Source organism: Bombyx mori, chromosome 14, assembly GCF_030269925.1.
Source record: "Bombyx mori chromosome 14, ASM3026992v2".
Lineage (NCBI taxonomy): Eukaryota > Metazoa > Arthropoda > Insecta > Lepidoptera > Bombycidae > Bombyx > Bombyx mori.
In genome coordinates, this window is record NC_085120.1 from 8,567,129 (window position 1) to 8,583,424 (window position 16,296).

Consider the following 16,296-nt stretch of genomic DNA (forward strand, 5'->3'; position numbering starts at 1 on the left):
TTTGTATGTAACTACAGAAGTTATCAACATCTCAACTATTTTTGCGGCGAAGCAGACATGCGTTCCGATTTGAAAGGCTTTTTTTTTTCATTACTTTTAAGGGCAGATGAGCATACGGTGAGCGCTTACCATCACTCAAGGACATTAGCAATGTTAGGGGCACAGTCAAGACTCGTTAAGACTCGACAAGATTAAAGAGTCAAGACTCTGTCTGCCGCTAAGTACTCTCCACATACCTATACAATATAATTAGAAATTCGACCTCACGCCTCAATGTGGTGCGTTTATATAATATCCACAGGCTCTATTAACTACTGAACAACGGGTAAATCGTGAGATCATTCATTCACTTGTGTAATGAATAGGAAAAATCACCCTCTCTTCCGGTTCATAGCTCATTAAGAACATGAACACAACGCATATTAATTAAATCCTTACCTGATTTAAATTATTGATTTTAACTTCTATTATTAGTAATAAAACGTTTTTTTTTATTGCCTACATGTGTGGACGAGCTCACAGCCCACCTGGTGTTAAGTAATTACTGGAGCCCATAGACATCTACAACGTAAATGCACCAAACACCTTGAGATATAAGTTCTAAGGTCTCAGTATAGTTACAACGGCTGCCCCACCCTTCAAACCGAAACGCATTACTACTTCACGGCAGAAATAGGCAGGGCGGTGGTACCTACCCGTGCGGACTCACAAGAGGTCCTACCACCAGTAAAAACGAATACGGATAATTATGTATTTTAATATTTGAAATAGTATGAAATTTTGAAATTGAAATATAAAAAACGAATTAGCTAGATAGCTTTAAATTTCCTGATAGCTCAATAAACAAGCCCTTTTCATCTCATGACGTTGTGGAATGCTTAAAGACGAAGGGAAAGATCTTACACCGAGCGGGTAATATTGCTCAGTAGACCGACGCCGCGACGGTCCGTTTGGGGAAGCAGAGCTGCCATGCCGGAGATGTGTGACCCCAAGCGTTGATGATCCGGTCGTGGGCTGCGATGAACTGTAGCGGCGTTATGAGGCAGTGAAGTTGCGTGCCGTAGAACCAGGAAGCGCGGTGAGTCGGCTGCGATGGTCCTGTTGAGGCTGCGATGCTGGCTTGCTGTGAGACGACTGTCAATGACGTGCTTTTATCTGCGTGAATGCGGGGATTGTGGTAGCCGAAGTTCTTGATGCGCTGATGATGAATCAGAAGGTTGCGTGTTCACATCTCGTCGCAGGTCACCAGTTTGTGAAGATATACGACAAAGGGAAGATCTTCCACCGAGCGAGTGATATTGCTCGGTAGACCGACGGTCCGAATGTTGTTGTTCGGAACTTGTATATATGCGCTTTATCTTGAAAATGTCGTAAGCGAGATTCAGGCATCTGTCAATTATCTTGCGTTGTATGATGGCTACCCGCCACAGTCCGTATGTTTTTTTTTCTCCTACCTATGCTGATAGCCTTCAGAAGCTATATCAGCGTTACCCTAGCGTGTAGGTGAGCTCTCGGGGCTCAAACCGGGGGTGTTGCTAACACTGGCCCTAGCAAGAGCTTCGCAGAATCTACCGCCGGATCGGAAAGGCGACCCACTGAGAAGATCCGGCGAGAAACTCAGTGGGCTGTGTCTATAGGTTAATTTACTTAACTTTATATTAATACGTGAAGCAAAAACTTTGTATCCCTTTTTACGAAAATTGCCCGGACGGAGGAGTATGAAATTTTTCACACTTATAGAGAATTTAGAGAAGAAGTGTACAATGCTAATATTTTTTTAAAATAATGCATAAAAGATACATTAAATCAATAAAGAAAACATTACACACACTACATACCATGTATTTGACGCACACACGCGTGCATACTATTTATTGTCAAACTTTTGTTCTTGACGTTTGTTGTCAAATTGAGAATAGATTAAATATTGTTTGTCTTTGTTCATATTTTTTATAGTGTAGTCTTGGCGAAATTTGTGACTATAGAAGTATAAAACACAATCATAACAGTGTACAAACTTACAATTCCAATTAATTATAGTCGAATTTCGACTACTGCGGGACCTCTAGTTTACTTAACTTTACGAGTGCTTGGCACGGAACCTAAACTGCTCATCGATTAATAATTATTTTCGGTAATGAAGTCCCAGAGGCGTTTCCGAAGGAGTCAGCCCTATCCGTATGTTACTGTCGTAACTTGTATACCTATAACTATATACAAGCTTATCTTGAAAATGTACTAAGCGTGATTCAGGCATCTGTCAAATATCTTGTGTTCTGTGATGGCTACCTCCACAACATCATCGCCATTGAAGTAGGCTGCTTTGTATAAATCACCCAACCGTTGTTCACAATTAAAAGTATCAATTAACACGCGATGTTAAACAAAACAATATTTTTTAGTTTATCGTAATTCCCAAGACGGTCGGAGAAAAAAAAATAGACATTCATAATGAAAAAAATACTGTTTTTTTTTATAGGTATATACATAAACAAAGACCATACCGTTGTATTATCGAACTGCTAAAAATAATCACCGAAGTGGAATGTTGTCTGGCGACCTCCAACGTCCGCCTGTCGCGATCTCGCCAATACATAAAACGTGTTTATGAATGTTTGATTTCACGAATACTCCGATCGAAACTCGACGGTGATGTTTTTTTTTATTGCTTAGATGGGTGGACGAGCTCACAGCCCACTTGGTGTTAAGTGGTTACTGGAGCCCATAGACATCTACGACGTAAATGCGCCACCCACCTTGAGCTATAAGTTGTAAGGTCTTAAGTATAGTTACTTTTTTTTTCTACGTAAGCTGGTAGCCTTGAGAGGCTATTCCAGCGTAACCTTAACTAGTAGGTGAGCTCACGGGGCTCAAACCTGACGACGTTGCTAACACGAACCCTAACAAAAGCCGTGCTTCGCAGAATCTACCACCGGATCGGAAACGCGGCCCACTGAGAAGATCCGGCGAGAAACTCAGTGGGCTGTGTCTGAGGGTTAATTTACTCGTCGAGCCCTTCGTCGCAAGCGACGGGTTCGACGAGAACGGTGACCGGTGCTTGAGGTACTTATAAGCACCGTTAGTGGATCGGGAGGATCCGAGATGACGTGTTTTGGGCGACGTCGATTGCTTTCCATTCTTTCCGCAGGATCGGGAATGTAGTTACCGGCGGCCACGATGAGAGGGTTCTCGTGTCGTGCCGCTTTATCGAAGTGTGTATAGTTACAACGGCTGCCCCACCCTTCAAACCGAAACGCATCACTACTTCACGGTAGAAATAGGCAGGGTGGTGGTATCTACCCGCGCGGGATCACAAGAGGTCCTAGCACCATTAAAAATGATGTATGAGAGCATAGAGCTCTCACAAATAAATATTTTGCTATATCGAATTACAGTGCAACAATACCAGAATAAAGACAATATTGAATGAATTAATGAATGATTTATTTTATTTCAGACAACAATAAGTCCATATGTGTACATAGTATCATTGAAACATACTTAAAATTAACAAAACCAATCAAAAAAAAAAAAATATTTATTAAAAGTAGTTATCAGTGGAATACATTTCAAATATTCCATTCCACTAATACCTACTTCGAACCAACCATTATTATTATTATTATTGTTTAGTCCGCAAGTGAACCATGGTACAATGGTTCAAGTACCGACAGTCATAACGGTCTGTTAATGCCTTCAGGATGCTGTTAGGGCTGATTATCTTCCTTCGACCTTAGAGTCAGTGAGATACTCCAAATTTTTAAAACAAAATTAATTAAATGCTTAGTGCTTATAAAATTAAATACTAATTGTATTTAATTTCTTTTTTTTTAAACGAACATTTTCTGGTAGTACCTAACTTCATAACACTAAATTGTTCATGAATTTGTCCGCCGTTAATACAATACGTAAAGCATATTATTATTATATTAAGGATACCAATAACCTATTCGTAGTATAAAATGAACGTAAATGCTTAGGTATTTATATAGTCAAAAAAATGTATGAGTTGAATAAACTTTCTCAGAGCCATTCTAAGAATGTTTGCTCACAGTTTCCTTAAGGCGCAACATGTATGGCACCCAGTACTAAATCAAAAAAATCAATGTCAGTAGAATATCGACTACTACTCTTCAAACCGACGATATCGTATCAAAGTTAAGCTCGGAATGGATTCACGTAGTTACATATGTAACAGATGTAGCTTAACAACTAAAAAAATACGCTTAAGTAACAAACCGAACTCACAAATAATCTCCTTTTTTTATCTTGTTCATACTGATTAAGATAATAGAGTGAAGTTATAATATTTTATACTGTCATCGGTTCTTGATGCTTGTGCAAATTTTCAAGTCAATAAAATGTCCTAATAATACTGCCAATAATCTGGACTGCCCAATAATGCAACACCGGACACGTGTGCATGTTGAGCACTCTGGATCCAAACCAGCCTTTAGGTTAAGGTAGTTTTGACGTTAATTTTGAGTTTTGTTTTGTTATTATTCTTTAATTTTTTTGTTATATTATTATTATTATTGCTTTTGTTCTATTCCGAGATTGTAGTTATTGTTTTTATTTAATTCTGGTATACTATATGAAATGTTAATGAATGTAATATGGATGCAATATCTGAAGTAAATGAAATAAATAAATAAATAAAATAAATGCTAATAATGTCTCTGTTACATACATATTAATGACGTTCAAAGATTCCGTTACAAACAAACATACCAAGTTAACATAAGTATGTTAAAAACAGTACAATGCTACTAATCTATATATTAATACGTGAAGCAAAAACTTCGTATCTGTTTTTACGAAAATTGCGCGGACGGAGGAGTATGAAATATTCCACACTTATAGGGAATATAGAGAAGAAGTGCACAATGCTAATATTTTTTTTAAAATAATGCATAAAAGATACATTAAATCAGTAAAGAAAACATTACGCACACTACATACCATGTATTTGACGCACACACGCATGCATACTATTTATTGTCTAACTTTTGTTCTTGGCGTCTGTTGTCAAATTGAGAATAGATGAAATATTGTTTGTCTTTATTCATATTTTTTATAGTGTAGTCTTGGCGAAATTTGTATAAAATACAATCATAATAGTGTACAAACTTACAATTCCAATTAATTATAGTCGATTTTCGACTACCGCGGGACCTCTAGTTTGATTTATAACACAACGAAGTCGCTTTATTATATAAAACAGGCTTCAATTATTTATTCAGTCTCTCCTTTCTTCCCTTCTTCTTCAGCATTGCGAATTGCAGGTCTCTTTCAAAAGCGTCCCCCTTGTAATAAAACTTGTAAATAAGCATTTTGATTTCTTTGGTACAGCAGCCTTTGTATTGATTTTACGTTATTGTGTTTATAGCACCGCTAATGTCAGCTGAACAATGAACTTGATTGCAGCCTGTTTTTTAATATAAAAATCATAGTAATTTCTTCGTTTTTCCGGAGTCTTATATATCACTTTTTTACTGGTGGTGGGACCTCTTGTGAGTCCGCACGGGTAGGTACCACCACCCTGCCTATCTCTGCCGTAAAACAGTAATGCGTTTCGGTTTGAAGGGTGGGGCAGCCATTGTAACTATACTGAGACCTTAAAACTTATATCTCAAGGTGTGTGGCGCATTTCGTTGTAGATGTGTAGGTAGGCTGTGAAATCGTCCACACATCTAGCAATAAAAAAAAAAGTATCAAAAGTCGTAGATATAAAGCCACTTTTACGTTTTGGTCTTGGGTTTTTTTTTATACATTTTATATATAGGGTAAAGCCGAGATAGATGCCCCACTTTTTGAAATAGTCATGTAATTTTGAAAATATTAATTTTATACGAATAATTTCCATTAATGTAGTTAGCTCAATCCTTTATGTTTAATTAGTATACATTTTTTTAAACCTATCAAATACAGATTTTGCAGAAACTCGTTTTTCGTAGAACCTTTTTTTGGAGGATAGATGCCTACCTGTATGGATAGTTGCCCCACCAAGAAAATTCTGAGTAGGATAGATGCCTGCAGTGCAGGATAGATGCCCTTTATACCGTGTAAACGAAAAAACCAATCCAAATATTAAGAAGTTCTATTCCTAACAGAGCAATTGTCTCCAAGAAACATGGGTCATAATAATAAAAAATATTTTGTATTTTTTAAGTCTTTCAATGTTTATAATTAAAAGATAATTCTCATATCACACAAATGATCATAATTAAATTTTTAAAGCGTTAAGTAAGCGTAAGCTAAACTACATTTTTTTTAGTTTCAACATGCATTATCCTATTTTTTTATTAAATTAAATTTTACAAATATTTATTTAACAAAAATATAAATTCTTAATTGTTTATAAAATATTCACATTAAGTGTCAATGTGTACATTGCAAAATCATATTTTTTTAATTAAATTAACACAATACAGATATCTTTATTATTTTGTCAAATTGAAGTTTAACTGGATAGTGCTTTCAATTTTCCACATCTTCTACATCATTTCTGAAAAACACGTTTCATGTAGCTAGTTCTGAAACATTAAACATTGAATCCAGTCGGATTGCGACTTCGTATTTTTATAGTTTTCAAAACATTCAATGCAGATATATTTACATGCGTTTTAGGTTTATCCCTTAGATTTCTTTAGGGGAAAATCTATTGTTTTATTTCCTTTCATTTTATAGTTAAGTGGATTGTCTTCATATTCGCTGCTTGAACTGTAAATCATTTATTTGTGTTTTATGTTTTCGTGCCATATTTCAGCTATATTCTGAAATGGCAGAGTATAGAGGGATACATGCCCCTAAAGGCACCTATACCCCAAAAAATCAGGGCAACTATCCTTTTTGATAAGGATAGATACCCAAATTTTTTGTAAATAAATTATAAACATAATAGCATTTATTTACACCTAGATGCAGACTCAATGAACCAATATATTCATGTAGTAAAAAATATAATGGAATTTTACACTAATTATAAAGTTATACCACGCTAAATATTAACCTTTAAATCTTTGACGTGTTCGTGAAATTCCGCGCGGAGAAAATTACATGCACGAGGAAAATACTTCGTCACCACGCGATTCTCAAATGGTACATAAGGTATATGGTGACTGTGGTTCCTACTTCTTCAATAAATTTTTTGTCATGAGTGCGGGAAGTTAGGTTTTTAGAACATGAGGCATCTATCCCGCTGCGGTATCTATCCAGGTTTTACCCTATTATTTCTGACGTTTAGAAAATTCCACGTTGTAGCTTATATCTAAATAACTATTCACGGTAGGAAGCGGCTTGGCCCTGCTCCTGGCATTGCTGATGTCCATAGGCGACGGTAATTATTCACCGTCAAGTGGACCGTATGCTCCTCTGCATATAATGGCAATAAAAAAAGACACGAACGATTTAAAGATTTATTTTCATCAACCTGTCTTCGGATTTCAATTACTTTGTCCGTTGAAAAACCGGGTCGGATCGCCCCGATGCTTTACCCATACAAGTTCAGAACGAGCTCCTTTAAGGATGTTTTTTTATTTGCTTAACCAAACGTTGAACGGTCAGGGTTTACTAGGTAACGTCAGTGTTCGATTGAAATAAACAATATGTGGTCCATTGCGGGCTATTAATCACAATGGTATTTGGGAAATTGATCGAATTGTGCCTGGTCTTGTGTTTATTATTATTTTATTACCAATCGAATAATATTATCAATCAATACGATTGTTTGTTAAAAATATGTACTAGGTCAATTTTTTTTTTTATTGCATTGATTGGTGGACGAGCTCACAGCCCACCCGGTGTCAAATGGTTACCGGAGCCCATAGACATACAAAACATAAATGCCGCCACCCACCTTGAGATATGAGTTCTAAGGTCTCTGTATAGTTACAGCGGCTGCCCCACCCTTCAAGTCGAAACGCATTACTGCTTCACGGCAGAAATAGGCAGGGTAGTGGTACCTAACCGCGCGGCCTCACAAGAGGTCCAATCACCAGTAATTACGCAAATTATAATTTTTCGGGTTTGATTTTTTGTACACGATGTTATTGCTTCACCGTGGAAGTCAATCGTGAACATTTGTTAAATACGTATTTCATTAAAAAAATTGGTACCCGCCTGGGATTCGAACACCAGTGCATTGCTCAACACGAATGCACCGGACGTCTTATCCTTAGGGCCGCGACGACTTTCTCGAGATCTTTTTTGAATTTAAAAAAATAACAAATCATAATTTCAACTCCATCGAATAAAAGACACATAATCGCTGAAAATACGAACAAAAAAGCAATCATTCATTCAAATGAATAGTTGAATCTGACGAATGGCTTAGGTACGCGAAGAGGACAAACAGACACATGTTCATTTTAATATTCTAACTACATATACATATATCACGGTTTGGTTACGATTTATTTTTTTCTTTGCGAAAATCGTATTATGTCGTATTTATGTAGACAAAATGGAAAACTTGCATCTTGCCTATTAAACGAACTTTTGTTAGGGTGATTTAAACGAACTTTTGTAAGGGTGAAGCAGCACTACCACTACAGCTTCTACAAGAGTATGGTGATTTTTACTAAGCTTTGGAAGCACCTAACGCCGGGCTTCTGCAATCGGTAACGCTTTTACATCAGTATTAAAAACACAAAGACGCAATGTATGCCGTACAAATGTGCACGATCGGCAGCCGATGAGAGAACTTCGAGAGATGTCCGAACTCGTGACATCATTCTTAAGAATCGTTCATACGATTCATAGAACGGAAAGTTTTATATCTTTTCATGTTACCCAAACGAGCAATCGAATTGATTACGTGTTAATTTTTGTTAAGGCAAAATCAAATATTGTTAAACTGAGTTCGTACTAAACAGAATTTAAATGCCAATATTTTTTTTATGTGCCTTCGTAACTGTAGAACATTCTATTTGTTTTTCCTACGTATACTGATAGCTTTGAGAGGCTATTTCAGCTTCACCCTAACGTGTAGGAGAGCTCACGGGGCTCAAACCGGAGTGTTGCTAACACTCCGCCACCATCCTCGCCGAACCCGACGCTTGCGACGAAGGGCTCGCCGAGTAACTTAACCCATAGACACAGCCCACTGAGTTTCTTGCCGGATCTTCTCAGTGGGTCGCGTTTCCGATCCGGTGGTAGATTCTGCAAAGCACTGCTCTTGCTAGGGCCAGTGTTAGCATCACCTTCGGTTTGAGCTCCGAGAGCTCACCTACACGCTAAGGTAACGCTGATATAGCCTCTCAAGGCTATCAGCATAGGTAGGAAAAAAACAAAAAAGAAGGATGCCATGTACACACTCATCCTCGACCTGTCTCGTAGTCTCGACAAGCGTGTACAGCCGGTGTAAGAAATAGCTCGAAGCGCATTGTTGTTATTCAGTAGTTAGTTTTATCATGGGGATAATAATATGCTCTTTTCCTAGCAAGTGGACTACGATCCGATATGTAGATATGCAACCAAAACGGGGTAATTTTTTTTAAATTGTTGTTTGAAAATTGCCGCCACCCACCATGAGTCATAAGATCTAAATCTCAATTGTATAGTGTAACTATTCCACCCTTCGAACCTGAAAGCATTACTGTTGGCAGAAATAAACAGAGTAGTGGTTATTTATCCGTGCGCGATCACAAGTCGCCGCACCACCAATAACATCAATTCTCCCACAAATGATGTGGGGGGAGCGACAATTCAAAAAAAAAAACATACACAAAAACCACTTAAATCATTTAGTTGAATACAAAACTCAAATGTAAAGATTTATCGTGATACTTTTTTTTTTTGGCTGTCTGTTTTATCCATTGCAAAGACTTCAACGCGCGCAAATCATTACACTTCTGTTTAAGAAAATGATGACAGAGACACATTCGAATCATAAAAGTATGTTTGTCTAAAAATAAAATGTTGATACAATATAAGATTTATTTATTTTTATAAAAAAAATGTTGGCGGGTTTTCTTTTTTATTTCTACCGCAGCTTCGGCAACGGAATTATAATTAACATGATTAACCAAGATATTATTACGAAGCCAAGTATTAAAACGATTTAGGACTGCAAAAAATTATATCTCGTGCGCATGTGAAGGCGATCGAGGTGGCAATGTATTAATCTCGCATTCCCAAACGTCATAACGACACGCGTTGCTATTCAAAATGAACATTTATACTGAGCGCGTTAACACCGAAATTGGTACGTATTAATTAAGTTGACAGTGTGAACGGACGTGTCCCACTCATTCGAGAAGCTGACTCAGTACGCGTCAAGCCTCCACCGAAGGAACTCGTGTAACGGTAAATTTTCAAAATTCGAACGTTCAATTCGAACCGGCCAATAGCCATCGTCCAATCCGATTTTTTTGCATACAGAGTGTTCCGTTAGTGTTTATGTGAATCTACAGGGTGCTCTAGTGTCGGATAAAGTGGATATTTGACTCGCGTTGACCCGGTGAGTCTTCATGGTTTTGTTATTTTTTTTTTAATTCTATTTACAGCTAATTACGTAATTTGTATACAACGTGATTTTAATTCTCACGTTCATTAAAAAGTTTGTGTCGTAGATTCGTAGTTGCGAGATTTTTTTGTTTGATTTTTATCTGTTTTTTTTTTTCTTATTCAAGAAATAGTTATGAAAGTTCATTGCCATGTTTTCGTTACTGAGGTATGCATTGATAAAGATGGAATGATATCATAATGTGTAATTTTATGTCACAATAGACCTAAAGAACTTAAGTAATAACTTTACAAAACTTTCATATGTTGTTATAATTTAATAGGTGTTTTATTTTATTTATTTCTCCATCTTATTTTTGATTGTTTGTGCAGTAGAGGTTTAAAACCTTGCAAAAATCTTTTAAAAGTTTTCAATTAAAACTTAAGCATCTAATTTGCTATGCTTAATCCGGTACACAAAACTGTAACAAATTCCAGGTCTGGACGAACATTTGAAATTATAATTTTTTCTTCTACCTGATACTTGCAAAGAAATTTTTATTTGAAATTTCTATACATTATAATTACAATGGAACTATCTTCTTTGACATTTCAGAATGAATATTTCAAACTTTAATTGGTTCTAAGCTCGTAAAGCTTAACAGTTTTTGTGATCATTTCTTAAACATTATTATCTCAAATATTATGATCTCACTATCGAGAACATTAGAAAAGCTAACAGATCGCCCACGGACCCCTAAAAAGTAATCTTCGCCATAAGTAGACCTCTTTATGTTTTTGTGATGTCTGGGCTAATTTCCAGTTGCCATGGCAACAGTTAACAAGTACGATAATAAGATAATGTTATTCCTATTATAATAAATTCGCATTGTTTCAAATACAATGTAAATTAAGAATCTCATTTAAAAATTTAAATAGAACGTGTTTATTTCTGAAGTTCATATTAAAAAACACATGTTTGTACGTTCGTAATATGTGTTGTACACATCATCATAATCATCAGCCTTTATCTGCCCACTGCTGGGCATAGGCCTTCCCCAATGCCTGCCACATAATGCGATCCTCCGCCTTCCGCATCCAACACATAAGAAAAGTTAATTTCTAACTTGGTAAACTTGGAAAATAATTGATCGAAGTAAACACTATTTATTACATAGATCCCACTTCGAATATAAACAATACGAATATCGAGCTTGTTATTAACTGACGCGTGACGTCATAAAATTCTAATGAGCCAAAACAAAACATCGCAAGCAGATTCTCGAACACGTGTCAAATTACCGTAGAACCCAAAACACCATAATCGAATGTAAACTTAAATCCACAACACTAAAGTTGAAGGTCGTATGAACATCACAGTAATTATGACAATTATCGACCGTGCGCCGTTTATCCGTGAGGCCATCTCTGCTTGACCCGGTAATGATCCGCCGGGTACTCTTACGAACAGCATTGTGTAATAAATTCGAACTCACCAAATTGTATTTTTGTTTAATTAATAAAAACATGGCATGTTAGGTTTGTAGAATTGAATGTAAATGTTATGCTTTACTAGTGGTAGGATCCCTTGAGAGTCCGCGCGGGTAGGTACCAACCACCACCCACCAATTTTTCTAATAAATTTTTCAATTTTTCTAATAAAATACGTACTTAACAAATTTTCACGATTGTCTTCCGCGGTGAAGGAATAACATCGTGTACTAAAAAACAAACCCGCTAAATTATAATTTGCGTAATTACTGATGGTGGGACCTCTTGAATGTCTGTGCAGGTAGGTACCACCACGCCGCCTATTTCTGCCGTGAAACAGTAATGCGTTTCGGTTTGAAGGGTGGGACAACCGTTGTAACTATACTTGAGACCTTAGAACTTATATCTCAAGGTGAATGGCGCATTTACTTCGTAGATGTCTATGGGCTCCAGTAACCACTTAGGACCAGGTGGGCTGTGAGCTCGTCCACCCATCTAAGAAATAAATATAAAAAAATCCGCGAAGCAGTCATGTATTCTAGTTTTGAGGGTAGGGAAACTTTTACACATTTCTATTAAGACTGGTCTTTTCTTTATGAAGGAAGGATTACTGGAGTACTTTCCGGTAGGACAAGCGGACGAACAAAGGCTCAGCCAGGAGGGATGGGGCTTACTAACAGCTGCCCAAGTACCGAGACTGGCCTCAGAGAGATGACGTCATTTATACAGATCCGCGAGTCGATTTTGAACAAAAAAAACCCTATTATTATTCATCAACTGTTTGACTGACAAGCAAAAATTTGAAAAACATTTTTAAGTTCCATTAATCGTTGTTTATGGCCTTCAGATTATTTGTTGAATATATAGACAGCCAATTTATGATTCTACTATAGGTAGATATGCTAAAGCCAGCAAACTTAGCGCCGCTAGCAAAAAAAAGATCCTAAAGTTTGTTTATTTCGAAGTGACTACAGATTGAAGCACATTTTTTGTTGAAACAATGTGTGTGTGTACTCGTTAGTGTTAGCAACGTCGTCAGGTTTGAGCCCCCTGAGCTCACCTACTTATTAGGCTACGGCAATATAGCCTCTCAAGGCTATCAGAATAGGTAAGAAAAAAAAATCTAAGAGAAAAACGTGAAGATTAGGAAGCCAAACAGCTGTAATAGTAATAATAGCCCTAAGGACGTCATTACGGATCCTCCCGATCCATTAATGGTGCTCTTAGGTATCTCAAGCACCGGGCACCGTCCTCGTTGAACCCGTCGCTTGCGATGAAGGGCTCGGCAAGTAAATTAACCCATAGACACAGCCCACTGAGTTTCTTCTCGAAGATCTGTGATCTGAGATCTTCTCAGTGGGTCGCGTTTCCGTCTGGTGGCAGATTCTGTGAAACACTGCTGAAACCTCTTGCTGGGGCCAGTGTTAGCAACACCTGCGGTTTGAGCCCCGAGAGCTCACCTACATGCTAAGGTAACGCTGATATAGCCTCTCAAGACTAAGAGCATAGTTAGGAAAAAAAAGTAATAATAAAAATAAAGGTTTTTAAATTTAACAAAACTTGTCTGACTGCGAATTTACTGTATGACGTCATTTGTGGGGTGAAAAATAAATAATGTATTAATAAAATTATAATGATAATGCATCCGTGCCGTTTGACAACGGTGTTCTGTTTCTGCCAATGTGTTGTTTCTGATGCATTTAATACACAAAATATAAAGAACAATATACACAGAATATAAAGAAAAAAAAAACATATAAAATCATCGGTTGTGATGCATGTTAAAATCTGTTATCTAATTATCTGTTTAAAAGCTTTTATCTACACAAATAAATAAATCATTCTAGGGTCTGTTTTTAATGTAAACATATCGTAGTTTTACTTACTACTATACTAAAAAGCGCCTAAGAAACATGTGCTGTACTTTTAACAAAAAAAAAACTATTATCATTTATCTTATCTGTTTATTTAGCAGCATTTTACTATTATTACAGCGCGCTAAACAAAAATTAACCCATGAGACATTGTTGAGAAAATTAAATTCATATAGAGGAATAAATAATACGAAACGAAGCCACCAAAGCTTTGCCAGCAAGGGTTCAGCATTCTTTCAAATTACACGAATATAGTGACTAGGTGTGAAATTTGACTTAGTTAAAATACTTATAACCATTTTTTAGAACGTTCTGTCTGTAACGTTCGGTTGGATATTTCACAACGATACTTGAACTAACTATACTTGAGACCTTTGAACTTGTATCTCAAGGTGGGTGGCGCATTTACGTTGTGGATGTCTATGGGCTCCAGTAACCACTTAACACCAGGTGGGCTGTGAGCTCGTCCAAACATTTTAGGAAAAAAAAAAAAAGATCCAAAATTCGGCTGAAGAAATTCGATTTTTCGCTAAGTTATACAAGTAAAAGTTAAAGTAGATTAATAGCGTAGCTGTAGAGAGAGCCAGCATACGAGGCCTTGGAAAGTAGCTTAGAACGCATTTCTGAATAATCATAAGTTCGACGTGAAAACGTATTCTCGTAAAAATCTGGCCCGCAAAGAATATCCGGTATAACATATTTCATATTGATAAAATAGAAGATTTTCTATTAATTATTTAATTCTTCTATTTTTACTGGTGGTAGGACCTCTTGTGAGTTTACTGGTGGTAGGACCTTTTGTGAGTCCGCGCGGGTGGGTACCACCGCCCTGTCTATTTCTGCCGTGAAGCAGTAATGCGTTTCGGTTTGAAGGGTGGGGCAGCCGTTGTAACTATACTGAGACCTTAGAACTTATATCTCAAGGTGGATGGTGCATTTACGTTGTGGATGTCTATGGGCTCCAGTAACCTCTTAACACCAGGTGGGCTGTGCGCTCGTCCACACATCTAAGCAATAAAAAAAATAACAAAAAAATGCTTCGTCGCTGTCAAACCAAAATCTGCTATGTGCAAAAACTCTATTTTGAAATAACGAGTAAAAAAAACATTTTCGTATTAAGTTTTATATGAATGTGAATTTTTAAGAACTATATCAAATGAAAGCTATAGATAAATGTTAAAGCTATAGACAGATAACGGTTTTTTTTATACAGTAGATAGGGCTGTGAACTATACGAAAAGGTCAAAAAGTAAAAATCTCAAAAAGCAGCACATAGCTGATTTTGGTTTGACAACGACGATTTGCTATTGACAGTACCATAAATGAGCGGACGGGCTAAAGGGAAACTTACCAAGAGCCCATAGGAACAAGAGCACGTGACAACCATGGCAATCTGTAGTAAAGCATATGATATATTTCGTGTAAATCCATTGTTATTGAACGACTTGTAAAACTATTTCGAAGTCTTCGGGTCGCTTTGAAATTAACCTTTCTTATTCCTTTTGTCGGTAAAACGGCCCACCGCGCCGGATGCTAAGAAATCACTGTCGCTTATGTTTGTCAGTCAGTCAGTTAAGTGTAGGCCTTTATCGCATTTTAGTGAGGTTTTCATTATTGCCATCCCAGTTCCTTCGAGAAGATAATCAGCCTTTTAATACGTGAGTAACCTCGGGGTTAAGCCTATTAAAGTATTTTTCCGGTATTCTATACTTCATCGTAACGCGTGAGGTGTGTCATCTGCCCCTATAATATATGCTCTACGAAGACTGTCACTAGCACATTTAACATACAAAATCCTTGGTGAGTAGAATACGACCTCATAAGACCGTACGATCAAACCAATAGACATATTTCTGCCGTGAAGCAGTAATGCGTTTCGGTTTGAAGGGTGGGGCAGCCGTTGGGGCAACTATACTTGAGACCTTAGAACTTATACCGCAAGGTGGGTGGCGCATTTATGTTGTAGATGTCTATGGGCTCCAATAACCACTTAATATCAGGTGGGCTGTGAGCTCGTCCACCCATCAAAGCAATAAAAAAAAAAGCTTTAGACATCTGAGCATCCAACTTATGTCCCGTGATGCAGAAGTTAGACAAGTCAATAAGACATGCTAATAAAACAGACCAACCACAGTAATCTCGTAACAGGTTGATATTTATATATATAGATTGGAAGATAAAACGGTTCTTGGTTGGTATTCGGTTAAGCGGAACGTCAATAGTCCGACTTGACTATATTAACTATTTACTTTGACTATATTAGCTATATTTATTATTCATTCTCAATCCGTAGACACAGCCCAGTGAGTTTCTCGTCGGATCTCAGTGGGTCGCGATTCCGATCCGGTGGTAGATTCTGCGAAGCACTGCTCTTGCTAGGATCAATCGTCGGGGCGAAGCTGAAATAGCCATACTAACAATGAATAGGTAGAAGAAAAAAATATAAATATAAAAGCTGTTTTCGTATTAACCCAAAGAGTAATTG

General features: G+C 37.1%; 1 protein-coding gene across 1 annotated transcript in view; it reads left to right on the plus strand.

Moving 5' to 3' along the window:
- Positions 1–10,209: 10,209 nt before the first annotated feature.
- LOC101745273 (glutaredoxin domain-containing cysteine-rich protein CG31559) overlaps positions 10,210–16,296 on the plus strand; it is a 107,146-nt gene continuing 101,059 nt past the window's right edge. The window contains exon 1 of the mRNA XM_004922632.5: positions 10,210–10,462. The gene's annotated coding sequence lies outside the window, so the exon portion shown is untranslated. The remainder of the gene's footprint in view (positions 10,463–16,296) is intronic.